The sequence below is a fragment of the Artemia sp. Qi Xiang Cuo genome, chromosome 15, assembly GCF_049724085.1.
Source record: "Artemia sp. Qi Xiang Cuo chromosome 15, ASM4972408v1, whole genome shotgun sequence".
Taxonomy (NCBI): domain Eukaryota; kingdom Metazoa; phylum Arthropoda; class Branchiopoda; order Anostraca; family Artemiidae; genus Artemia; species Artemia sp. Qi Xiang Cuo.
In genome coordinates this window covers 60806817-60816511 of record NC_142808.1, presented here as the reverse complement: position 1 = coordinate 60816511, position 9695 = coordinate 60806817, and the positions used below count along the sequence as shown (strand labels likewise).

At 34.2% G+C, this 9695-nt stretch overlaps 1 long non-coding RNA gene across 1 annotated transcript; it reads left to right on the top strand.

Annotated features, from left to right (window-relative positions):
- Nucleotides 1–256: 256 nt before the first annotated feature.
- On the top strand, nucleotides 257–8098 carry LOC148943944 (uncharacterized). The gene is made up of 4 exons (XR_016142992.1): nucleotides 257–402; nucleotides 2536–2740; nucleotides 6075–6151; nucleotides 7831–8098. It is a non-coding gene; the product is annotated as an uncharacterized LOC148943944 (long non-coding RNA).
- The last annotated feature ends 1597 nt before the right edge of the window (nucleotides 8099–9695 follow it).

The window sequence follows — 9695 nt, the reverse complement described above, 5'->3', positions numbered from 1 at the left end:
AAGTAAAAACAAAATAATATATGAGAACCATCCTCAAAAGCTACCTGTCTCAAAACCTAAAGTTACCATATGGTAACCGTAAACCCCCCCCCCCACAGAAATGGGGGTTGGAGATAAAACTAAATAAGATTCGCATAGATACAGACTAAAAGTAAAGACTTTAAGGAACAAAATAAGATAATAAAAACAAGAAAAACTCACCTGCATCATTTTCATCATTGCTGTCAAAATCAGCTAATTTTTGCTTTTTAGGCATGGCAAAAAACTACTGTTTTCACTGATCAACTGACGACTTACAGAGCCATCTAGGAGAATAAAAAGTATCGCAACACGGAGGGCCGAACTTGTGCTATCTGACGGTATTAAGTTCAAAAGCGGTATCTGAACTACAAAAGATACTAGGTACGTGGAAGGAACGGTTACCGTATGGATACCTACGGAATGAAAGGGATTTGTGAGTCACCCATGGGGTAGTTGGTATTTGTTTCTGGTTATTGGTTTTTTTCTCTGGTATATTTTAGAAGAATAAATGTCTTGTTTTTTTTTTGTTTTCAATTTGTTTTTTAATTGATGGGTATAACTGATACTTTTACGAGGTCCTTTAAGCTTTCCAAACTTCCGCATAATATCATCCTTGTCAGTAATGCTAGTCAGCGTGACTTTAATAGGTTCAATCTTAGTCCTAGCGGAAGACTTAATTGAAATCCCTTTCAGTCTATTATTTTTAAAGCAATAGCACTTCACAAATGGAATAGCGTCAGCATTTGCTAACCCTATATCAGTCAAAAGCTCGGGAATACCAATTTCTGCACTTTGCCCAGACACAACGGGAATACTGTTAAGTAGAAGATTCTGTCTTTTAGATGCAAGCTCCGATTGCAGGCACAAATTTTTTATATTGATTAACTCTGATTTCAAAGCGCAATTTTCCTGCCCTAATTGGGAATTTTCCAGGCGGAGAGCATCAATTCCTTGTTCCAGATTAGCCACCAACTGCATAAGCTCTTGATTCTTCTGGTTCTAACAAGCTAAAAAGGTTTCACTGCGAATGTTCTCCTTTCCCATTGACTTCTTATTTAAAGGGAAAAGATCACTTTTGTTTGTGTCATCATTTCAACCGAAGATCTACAGTCTGAAATGGTAAACTAATGTACCCAACCGTACGTAGTAAAATTCTTGGAAATTTATATCAAAGAACTGTTTTATAAAAATGGTGGGATTCATCGATAGGAAGAAACTGGAATTGCTCCAGTGCAGAACCTCAAAACCGTGGTTCCAATACTCCGATATGGTATCCATACTGAGGAATTTCTTAAGAGCCAAACGATCTGGGTCATAGGATCTTCACTTAAAATCCACCTCTAACATGCTACCTTGGCGGCATTTGGGCACAAAAATTACAAAAAATCCTGCCAGCTTTATATCCAGCAAATGGTCAAGCTCCAAGAAACCCAACCTGCCGTTTATCAAGCCTTCTAGAATGGGATGAATGTGATCGGACGTTCTGATAGATTCTGGGCTGGGCTCTCCATGGATCTTGCCATCGAGCAGGAGCTCATGCGTAGTCTCAAAACGGCTGGTGGCTTTACCGATGAAAGTGGTATGACAGAGGTTCAAAGGTCTTTATGGGTTCTGTCTCGAACATGTCCCAGGTTTGCAACGGAAATATTGAAAAACATACGGAAACGCCCAAGCTGAGGCATCTAAGAGACAGTAAAGACACCAAGATTGTTATCGATTTCGTAGAAAAAGGATCACCATTTAATGACGATCTTCAACTAAGAAACATCACCAATGGTGTGACAGCCTATGAATCAGCCAATGTTGATTCTGCTAGAGATTCACTCTCTATATAAGTTCACTCAGGCAAATGTTCAAATGGCTGGGGCATGGGTAAATGGTAGGAGTATGCATGACTCTCTTATAGGACACATACTTGTTTGTTAGTTTTTGGAAAGACATGCCAGCCTTTCTAGTCTCAGACATGTTGACCAAGAATTTAAAATTGCATAAGACTGTTAGACTTCCTGTAATGAGAGGCAAACAAGGCACGCCCATCTATGGTCTAAAGAAGTTTGACCAATAATTTAGAATTGACATAGGACCATTAATTTGCTTGAAATGACAGGAAAACTACCCTTTAAAGCCAACTTTATCTTTCAAATAGTACCTATTTGTTGCCTAAGCTCAGTCCCACATTCTGAGAAAATTTCAATTTTTCACAAGTTTTTCAAATTTTTGGGTCACTTGCCCAAGACTCTGGGTGGGTGGGCACCCACAAATATTTTCCCAAATTCCTCTCTCAATTTAGCACTTTTTCATGGATGCCCACCATCTCCAATTTCCAATAGTATCTATTCATTGCCTCAGGTCAGTTCAGCAATGGTAAAGTGCTAATTTTCAGTTATAAGTGTCTGGCATTTGTTCTGAAAATGCAATTCCAGTTAGTTGAGTAAAATTTTAAGCCATGTCAGTGTCTTTTTTTCAAAATTTAGAAAATGTATTTGTGTGTCTTTAAAATCTTGTATATTGTAGGATTGAGCAAAGTTGTGAAGCTGAAAACAATTTTGTTGTCCTTCATTTAAGCAGAAGATCTATTTGGCAAGATTTCCCTTTTCTAACAGACTGATTTTGAAAGGTCATCAAAGGTCAGGATCCCCTAGAGGAAGAAAGAGTGGATGTAGGTAGCCTACTTCCAAATACATTCCCAGGACATACTTTAGCCTATAGACCCATCCCTGTAAGTTTCATTTTCTTAACCTAACCCCTTTCCAAGATGGCAAAAAGTAGAATTTTACCCATAGGTCTACTTCAGTCTGTAGACCCATCCCAGGAAGTTTCATTTCCTAGCCTTACCCCTTTCCAAAATAGCAAAAAGTAGCTAAACTAGAATGCTACCACTAGTTTTTTCCATGCTTGGCTGTTTAAATCTAAATATAGATTAGGAGGATCTTGGGCAGGGATAGGGGAAATGCTTTTGATTGGGGAGATTTTTTTCCTTTTTTTAGAGCTTCTAGAAAGAACCTCTTGAAACCCATTATCATCATTTATGGTGACATTAGCCCCTACACTTATCATTGTCCTATTCTCAGAATTGGAGCTATCATTTGAACTTTGAGATAGTGTGCTTGACCAGCCAAGATGGGTATCACTTTCATTGGCATTTGAAGTGGGATCTGGGGAGACTTTTTTCTTTGGAGGACTTCTAATCATTGCCTATTGGAAAAAGCTTTAAACAAAAACAAAAGCTAAAACAAGAAGGGATAATAGAATGATATCAAACTGTCTGCACTATACTATTGGGAGGAGAAACACCACAGTATAGCCATGAGGATGAATTGAGTAGGATTGGTTCGGTACAACTGCTGATTAAATACGATAATATTTCACAAGAAAATTTATTTTAAATTTTGAAAATGGAGGGAGACTTCTATTTAACAGCGGGTGGGCTATTCAGTTGATACTATTTAGCCCTTTTCTTTTTGCTTCACTCTGTGGGCTACAGAGCTACTGCCCTGGTTGTCTCTTATTTATTAGATATTCTCAGATATCTTTCAGTAGATCTTTCGACTCAAGGAGTTCAAATATAAGATGATAGATATCGATTTCTGTGCTCTGTGTGCAGGTATAGTTGGTTAGGCTTTTGGCTGATAGTGAGATTTTGTGGTGTTTGAAGCATTTTAACAGTTTACAAAGCAAGGTATGTTGTGCAGACGTCAGCATATTACATTCAAATAGGCAATGGTCAATTGTTTCATTATTCATATTACAATGCCTGCAAAGAGGGGACAGGGGAATTGAACCACTTGAATTAGAAAACTTATATGAGAATGCAAGAAAATTTAGTCCATTTGTTCCAGAACGAATTCTATGATAAATTTTAGAAAGATACTTATTGGGAAAGGGGGAAAGGATAGGATTATTCTTATTAAAATTACTATCTGATAGCCTCCATCGGTAAGTATCTCTAATTGGGATTGGTCTCCCACTTGTCTGGTCAATATTTATAGCTTTTTTTGCTATTTCATTAACCTGATGATTACCACTTATGCCAGAGTGACTAGGAATATACTGAAAATAAGTTCTTATGCCACTTGAAGCAAGATTATCTATAATACTGAGACAATGATAAGTGTCAATGTCCAACTTATACTGAGGAGCTGAGGCCAGCAACTCAAGGCTTGATAGAGAGTCAGAATATATGATAATATTATTTGAAATGGCTCCCTGGGGCACTTCACTTAGTACATTCACTGCTTTTGAAAAGAACACTTGTCCATTATCTTCAGATATTTTTACACTTTGTTTTCTCCCAGAAAGAAACTGAAGCACCTACTCTATGATTTAATTATGTGTAATCTAGTGTCAATTCACAAAAATTTTTGTTCAGGGAGATTTTCTTTAAATGAAATTACAAAGCAAAGATATTTTTCCATTGAAATTACGACAAAATTTATTTTCAAAATCTAGAATGAAGTGGAGGAAATTAGGTATTAACCGAAATATTTAAATCATCTTTAGACCATATTTAAATCATGTACAGAATATTCGTTTTAATCATCTTTGCTCTATAATTTGATTTAAAGTAATCAAAAGATTGTTTGCCAAGCTTTATTGAATTTGGTGTTTTTATAATCATTAAAACCGTCAACTATCCTTTAGTTGAACTAATTTTGAAAACATTTGAGTTAAGACAAGGTTTTCAGCTAAATTGTCAGGCATCTTCCTGGGTCCTAGTATAGGCTTCTAATTTGATTGAGAAGTGTTGCTTTTTCAAGTTAACAAAAGACAGTATTCTGCAATTTTACAATTAAAATTTGAGTTCTTGTCAATTATACAGCAAACACCCAAGAAGTGAAGTTATTAATAATAATATATAAATAGGCCACAATAAAACAAATAGGCCACAGGGCCTCTAAACTGCCATGCACAGAAAAGCACTTAGAAAAGAGAATTGATAAAGACTTCTGAATTCTTGGCGAGGAGAGAGATGGCTCAACACAGACAGAAATCCTACTATGACCGGCATGCTCGAGAACATCCCGCACTCAGAGGAGGTGACCAGGTCTTCTTCAGAAAACAGCCAGAAGTGCTGTGGAAAAGCGGGGAAATAATTAAAGAGGCAGATGAGCCTAGATCGTACTACCTATCAACTAAAGATGGTACAATCCTTCGTCACAACCGAAGACACTTAATCAAAGCAACCTCTCCACTCACACCTGATGATAGACCTGAGAGTTCTCTTATGTTACTCCTAATGAAATTTGCCAAAATATGGCGAAAATATAATACTTCAGTAACAAAATTATGAAAGCTACAACAGGGAAGTATGGAAAGAAGGCTGTCCAGAACACATTATATTAAATACCTAATATAACATGACCTAACCAAATACCAACTCTTTATATTAAATGTTTATTTAAAATATATCTACACTGCAGTTTTCCACTGAGCCTAAACTAAATGTCCCCGAATATAGGCAGCTAAACTATTTTTTATTCTTTGATCTCTCATATGAAAATTCATGAGTGCTTTCTGGATAATTAACAAGTACCAAATTTTGTTCAAAATCAAATAAAACATTGCGAATTTGAACCTTCATAGCCTTATTTTGTAGGAACAGGAAGGAAAGAGAAACACCCTATTTCTGAGTTTTCATTCGCGAAGGAGCTGAACCAGGTACAAAATAAGTTCCTGGGCCCTAGTTTAGAATTTAATTCTGATTTTATCTAAAGTATCACTTTTCTAATACACCAAAATTCCTGAGCTTTTAATAGTTATGGTTAATATTGTAAATGCTAGGTGAGTGGAAACCTTGCCATTAAACTCCTTTAAGCTGTTTAAAAATATCATGTGGTATATGCATTATTCCAACAAAATTAAAGGCCCTAAAAAAAATAAAAGAAAATTTTCAGAAAGCTGTGAATAAATGGACAAAATACCAATTTAAAAATTTATCACAGTGAATACAGAAAAATGGGCAGGTTTTGTAGAAAAAATATAAAATTGGAGTGCCATTTCGAATTGTTGTTGATAATATGGCATTTTTTATAAGTAGCATTAACTTATTTCAGATATAATATTATGGAGTTGTCTGAAATTCCAAATATGGCTGAACCTATCACCATTCCCGAGACTTCTGTTAAAAATGGTAAGTTAACCTATTCAATTTTGGTAACAAAATAAAAATAGAGCTGCTTTGCTTTAGTAAATATTTTCTCTTTGTTTCTCTTGCTTATAAGGTTCTCCTCAATAAAAATAACAAAAAGAAAGAACATAGACAGTACAAAAGCTTGGATCTAGTCCTTAAGAGTCAAGGTCAATGAAAGGGCTATTTTGCAAAACAAAAGTCTATTTTATTAGCCATAATTTTTCCAGTTTGGGGAGACAACAAGTCTTCAGGATGACACATTTCCTCTCACTCTTTGTAGTTCAGTCTCTCTTGTTTTCAATTCAGGAAAACAGTTCATTTTTTGCTCTCTTTGTCCTGTTTCATGAAAAAGAAATGAATTTCAGAAATCATTTTTTGAGGCAGTCACATCTCAGGGATTAGTTTCTGTCTTGTATAAAAAATATCTGTTTAAAATCAAATTATCTACAATCGTTTTTTCATAATATTGCTTGATATTTTTTTGTTTCCTGTTATTGTCTTTTGGTGATTTGTAAATAAATGAATAAAAAGGATTAGGACAATGGACTATGCTTGTGACAGAAGAGGTGACATCAAGCAATCTTCTCCTTTTTCAGTTACCACTAAGCATCCCTCTTGGTAGCTAACCTACAAGCTATTGGTTTTTATCTTTTGACATTTATTTTTGTCATGTTGTGTTTGTCTTGTCATTTGTTATTTGAATTATTTCCCTGGCAAAAAGCACGTAATTCAGTCTGGTTTTTCTAACTTTTCAAAATTTTGTCAATTTTCCCAAACTTGTTACTAAGAGAAGTCTTGGTATTGCTAGTTTTTTATATTTTTGTAGATAGATCTCAAGTGGGAGGGGTGCCAATTTTTTTTTTTAGATTTTTCTGGTGATTTTTCCCATAGAATTTACACAACTTCTCCTTTCCCACTCTGTACATATTCACTTATGTTCTAAGTACTGATTTTTTTTTTTTTTTTTTCATATGTGGTATTTGTTCAGGATAGCTAAGTGTGATTATCTAATAGATGGCCTGCCAAAGATATTCTGTGTTTTATTTTACAGGAAATATTGTCCTCATGTTTATTGTAAATAATATTTTCAAAACCTTGATTGGTTCTTAATTTTAGTCAATACTTTTACTTAGGTTTTAACTTAAGCACTATTGAATCTGATGATAGTTTAAACTGAAATAGTCTAATTCTTATTTTGTTGTGTATTAAAATTGTGAGCCTGTCTCTATGCTTTACTTTCTGATAATTTAGAGTGTTTTAAACTAGAAGATACTTTGGCGGGGGGGGGTCAGAAGATGAAAAATTATTCTTATAATGGATGATTGTATTTCAGTTTTTCCATTGACATTGGAAGGAAAAATGTTTTGGTTATCAGCTATAATATTTGAATGTTTCTGTCAAAGAGGAATTGGGGTATCTATTTTCTTTCCTGTATATGTATATGTTTTCCAAAATCAAATGGACACACAAACAAATGGAATCTGAAAGAAAATGAATTTGAAAGAAAAAGAAAATTTGAAATAAAAATGAATGGAATCTGAAAGAAAATGCAAAAAATGGAATTAATTGAACAGTTTAATTGCCTGACACTAAAAGAAACTAGTATTAGTACTAGGCTTGTTTTGTAAGCTTCTCTGTTGAAAGTCTTTGATGTATCTTTTATTTACGCTTTCTTGCAGAAGTTGAAGAGGCTTTACAAAGTGACCATGAAGAGCTTTTTGACTTTCCAACCCATCTTTTGTCTCCTAAAAGGGAAGATGCTCCTGTGGGTAGTTTTTGCTGCTTTTCAGGACCATATAAACTTGAACCTGACACCCAGGGCTCCACATGTTTTGACAGTAAAGGCACATCTCAAGCATTTGGTTTTTGTATAATCGAATATTATGAGTAATATTTTATTGGGAAAAACTAGTAAATTAAAATTTGTCAGTACTTCATCATCTTAAGATTTAAAACTGCTGAAGCCAAGACGAGGTGAATAAAAATAACTTAAAATTATGCAATATATTTTGGACAAAAATCTGTTGCGAATTCTGGAATTTGCAAATTTCTGAATATAAAGTTTGCTAGAGTTGTTCAAAGAGTTGTAGTAGTAAGTATTAAGTATTGTTTTGTAAATATTTTGTACTTATAGATGATGATGTTTCTTTTTTCACACCTGTTTCTTTTCTCACATGTTTCTTTATCTCCGTTGTTGTAAATCGAGCTCAAAATATATTATTATTGTTATTATTGCTAAACGTTTATAGTAAGATTCAGCTTGCCTTCTGAATTTTGGAAAACTCATCAAAACAATTTAAGTGTTATACACAGAACAATTCAGTCAATTTCAAATATTCCCCTAAAATAGGCCTCTATTTTTAAAAGAAAAGACGGAATAATTATGTAAATCACCGCTATATTATTCTTTTAGCAAATCATTAAAGGGACTATGCTATCGTAGGTAGAAACTTCCATAAAGCAAGTTTAAACAAAAGTCAAGTAAACAAACGTTTAAATGATGAGATATTCATTATAGATATTCAGTTACAAAAGAATGTCCTGTATTTATAGGAGTTCGTCAGAGAGGAAGAGAATTTTCATGAGGAAGAAGTGAAAATTATTGTTCTGTTATGTCCAAAACAGCAATATTAGTAAAAAAAGGTGCGAAAATATAAAACTACTTAAAGTAATTACTTGCACATGAGCTTTGAGCTTTTGTCTTATCATAGTATTTGTGGTAGAAAAAAACATTTTGAAGATATTTTACAATATAAAATCAGGGAATATGAACTTTTTCTACAGACTTCTATGCTACTCTCCTTCAACGCAGTAATGGCATTGGCATAATCAGGTGGTGCAGACCACGTAGGGTGGCACTCTCCAGGTGTTGGCACCAAGAGAAGAAAGTGGAAAGGTCAGGTTACTTCTGAAGTAAACATCCCATATAGTCTTTCCACTGAGCCTAAGCTAATTGTCTCCAAATACAGACGGCTGAAATTTTTTTTTTAGACATCTTACATATCAAAATTCTTGAGTGTGTTCTGGATAATCAACAAGTATCAAATTTTGTTCAAAATAAAAATTTGCTGATTTGAACCTTCATAGTCTTATCTTGTAGGAAAGGGAAGAGAAAAAAGAAACACCGTATTTTTGAGTATTTTCATTCATGAAGCAGCTGGACCAGGTACAGAACAAGTTCCTGGGCTCTAGTTTAGAATTTAATTCTGATTGTATCTAAACAATCAGTATAGATGCTTCTAAAAGATAATAATTTTTTTCTCCTAGAAGTTTCATTGTCTCCAAAAAGTTTACTTGTAAAAAGTATTGTGACTCAAATTTTCATTATTTTTACTGGTATAATCATTTTTAGATTATTGAGAACAAATTGAGCTGTAGCACTTTCGTGCGAGGAACTTTTCACGTAGGAGTTTCCTCTGAGGGGGGGAAATTTTCATAGAGGGTGAGCCAGATTTACCGGCATTGTTTGGAAAACTATCAGAAATTAAATTGAAAAAATAAGTTTTTTCAAATGAAAAAACGGTTAACAATGTAATACTTCTGA